Source organism: Pteropus vampyrus, unplaced genomic scaffold, assembly GCF_000151845.1.
Source record: "Pteropus vampyrus isolate Shadow unplaced genomic scaffold, Pvam_2.0 Scaffold14684, whole genome shotgun sequence".
Taxonomy (NCBI): Eukaryota; Metazoa; Chordata; class Mammalia; order Chiroptera; family Pteropodidae; genus Pteropus; species Pteropus vampyrus.
The window spans coordinates 1-4,007 of NW_011903465.1; the positions used below are offsets into that span (position 1 = coordinate 1).

General features: G+C 38.4%; 1 pseudogene; it reads right to left on the reverse strand.

Annotated features, from left to right (window-relative positions):
* Positions 1-1,629: 1,629 nt before the first annotated feature.
* Positions 1,630-1,748, reverse strand: LOC111735089 (annotated as a pseudogene).
* Positions 1,749-4,007: the final 2,259 nt, after the last annotated feature.

Genomic DNA, 4,007 nt, shown 5'->3' on the forward strand with positions numbered 1-4,007 from the left:
GATGTTTTCTCCTTGACCATACTCAGGCCATTCATTCTTGAGAGAAATAGCACAGAAATGATGCTTTGCTCTTCTCAATTCATGATGATGAAGGCGCATATCCCTGGCAATGTTAATTCTGACCACTTAGTCAAGTTAGGGTGCACCAGGCATCTCCATTTCCCCTTTGTAACTAATTAGTTCTCTGTGAGGAGAAATTCTGATATTACACTACTCTACTGTTACATATCAAGACTCGTAACCATTAGCAACCACTGATGACTTCCACCTGAATCATTCACCAGTCTATAAGGGTTGTCAAATGGGTGATTTTCTATTTCCATTATTCCATTTTCATTTATGAGTCGTCACTGTATTTTAAGCAAGAGCTTTTTTCCTTTGTTTAGTCATTTATTTATTATTTATTTCTTTATAGTATATGGAATTTTTATTTTTTAGTTTATTATAGGTAGACTTAACAAATTCCTATTTTACTCTATGGGCCAGTAATCCATTGCTCTCATTATTCATTTTGGCACAAACTGTCGTAGCTTTGGCCCTTTTAAGCTGAATCCTATACCTTTTTTCATTTTCTTACTCTCTGGCAGATTGTTTTTGCCTCACTCCAGTCCTGGAATCAGCCATTTCTGAGAATCTCTGGTTTTAATGGAGGATGGTATTCAGAAACCCAGATCTGGGGACTCGATGTGCCATTGGGATGGCATTGCTCAAGGACCTCTAAGAAAATAAAATAAGAAACACATGTATGTATATTCATGCATCTACATATACATGTCTCTGTATATTTCTATAAGTATCTAAGTATTGCAGAAAAAAAGTTCATACTGTCTTTTATTTAAATTTCCCTGAAGATATTTTCTCTCCTCTCTGTTCATGTTTGTACAATCCCTTCCCTGACAGCGAGAAATCCGCTCCCTTTATCTTCTTTCTCCTTCTCCATGGGTGCAAACACACACACAGACACACACACGCACACACACACAGACACACACACGCAGGCACACACACACGCACACGCACGCGCGCGCACACACGTGCACACACAGACACACACACGCACACACACAGACACAAACACATGCACGCACACACGCACGAGCACACACACGCACACATGCACACGCACACACTTGCTCAATTTCCTATTTCGTTTATTAACGAATCTCCCAACCACACTGGCTGCCCCTGCACCCGTCAGCTCTGTGTATTCCCCACTCACCCAGCTCCCCTGGCTCCCAGCTCCCCTGCTGATGCCTCCACGTGCCACCTTTGCCCCTTTGCTGGCCACAGCAGTTGATCCTCCAGGTCGAGAATATATTTCTTACATACTTGATATTTATGACCACTTATATCTTATATGTTCTTTTCAAAGTATTACCTGTCTGAAACTATCTAAGTCAAGTCTCAGAACAATATCTTCATCCTGAATCCCTTCAGATCCTCCATGTGGATATAGCTCCTTCCTATGTTTTTCTTTCCCACCCCGCCTCTGCCCTGAGGGCATTAGGTCTTTATCGACACTTCTTGCCTGCTTCTTACAGCAGCTGTTGCTTCTGAAGGGTACTGTATGGAATTCGATGAGTTCTTCTTTTAGCTCCACGTAATCTTTTTTTTTTTTTTTTTTTTTAACGCCTATAGCACTTGGTATTCCTAGGTAGCCTCCCATCTAAGTACTAACCAGGCCTGACCTAGCTTAGCTTCCGAGATCAAATGGGATCGGGCACATTCAGGGTGGCATGGCCGTAGACTCCACATAATCTTTAAACAGATTTTGTTGATGACCTGGCTCATAATAAACACTATCATTGTATCTGCTCTTCCATTTCACTGTTGCCCTCGCTCGCTATCCATCACGTTTTCCGTGTATTTATGTCTGGTCTCCGAAAGCTGGCTTCATTTGGTAGATGCAAGTTTTGCCCCTGTTTCCCCCACATTTGGTCTAATTTTTTTCCCGACTCCTATAACCATTCATTTTCATACTGTACAATAGACCAGCCCCTTCTAGGACTGCTATTAACTGCCTCTGCTACGGAATGCATTGTTATGCAAACACTCATATCAAACTGTAAGCTTCTCAAGGACAAAACTTTTCTCCTTAATTTTCATATACTCTACAGAGCATAAAGCTAAGCCTTCAACATGGTAAGTAAACAACAGATATTTTCTAAATTTGAATATGTGATAGACTAATTTTCTCTGATCATTTCTAAGATAATTCCACATCTGGTTTATTGATTTGTGGCTAAGATTTGGTTTAATGATTTATTTCCTATGTTATAACTTCACCCAATCTAATATGGTCCAGTGTAGTAGTGTGAGATATTGTTCCAGGAAATTTCTTGAAAACAATGAGAAATAATGCATTTTTGCTATATTCAATGTATTTATTTGCCCTATATTTAGAATTTCCAAAAGGCTCAGATTAATATTAAAGTAGTTTAATAGAGAAAGCCAAACTTAAAGAAAACGATTATTCATTTCTTTGGGGATTCTCGGTTTCCATAATTCTAGAGTATTTTCACCCGTTTGACAAATTAAAACACCATACATAGAATTTTTTTTTGGCCATTCACATGTTTTGCAGGCTATGGTTCATTAAGAGACTAGATTTATAATTCAGAGACATTTATTCTCACTAAACACTTTAAAATATAATTTGTAAAATACCAATTAATTTTTAAAATCACCATGTATTAATTAGCTAACTTACCACTGGACCACAGAAGACTAAAAAACTCTATGTACTTCATCTGTGGAACCTATAGGACAACTGCTGTTCAATTTATTTTTCTTGTGGGCTTTATCTGCCAGCCTAGTAAGAGATATTAGGGATAACTTTATAGTTAGATTTTAATCTCTGTGTTCAACTGTTCTAATTCCTGTTTTTAAGGCATTTACCTTAATAAATGGATTATTTTTAAATTAAGTAAATAGTTCATTTTAAGAATTAAGGTTTTTTTTTTTATCAAAAGTCAGTTCTTTACCCAATTTTTGACTTTGTTGACTTTCTCAGTTTTAGCTTTCCTAGTGTACTTAAATTTTAGTTTCAGGCTCTTCTGGAAAGGGAGCTTTTTTAGATTTCACATTCTCTCTGTGTCTGCCTGTCTGCCTGTCGGTCGGTCTGTCTGTCTGTCTGTCTGTCTGTCTCTCTCTCTCTCTCTCTCTCTCTCTCTCTCTCTGTCTCTCTCTGTCTCTCTCTGTCTCTCCCCCCGACCCCACAACTCCCCTTCTTCTAGCCAGTTTTCTCTGGGCTCTACTTGTCCCCTGAGACATCCATTATAGAACAAGGTCTTATACTGGTGGCTCATGTCACATGCTGCTAATGGGGCAAAAACAGATTCATGTAGGGAATGAACAGGTAGCTTCTCCTATGCCAAGCTAAGACTTTCCTTCCTCTGGCTTCTGAAAACTTAATATGAGCCACAACCCTGGGTGGGCAGGAATCACAGCTTCTCTCAGTTAATGATCCCTGATTCGGTCTAAGTTTGAAGGAGCAAGTGGTGTTGGGTTGTTTTTCTTTTTAAATTATAAAACAAACTTTTCTATTTGAGAATAGTTTTTAGATTTACCAAAAGAAAAAAAAAAGTTGCTAAGAATGTACAGAAAATTCTCACATATCCCACATCTGATTTCCTCTATTATCGCATTTTAGATGCTATATTTGTAATAATTAATGATCCAATATCCATACATTACTACTAACTAAAGTCCATACTTCATCCAAATTTCCTTACTTTTTACCTAATGTCCTTGTTCTTTTCCAGGATTCTATCCAAGATACATTTTAATTAGCTGTGATGTCCTCTTAGACTCTATGTGGCAGTGACAGTTCATGGTGTCCTTCCACGCCCCTTACGCTGCTGGAGTTAAGCTCTTGGCGGTCTCTGATTGTTTCTGGACCAGAGCTCAAAAGGCCCACAGCTTAAATTCTTGTTTATTGCTATATATTTTTATCTCTTTTCTGGCCCTAGAGTTATTCGTTTCGTTTACAAAAGAAGCTATATATT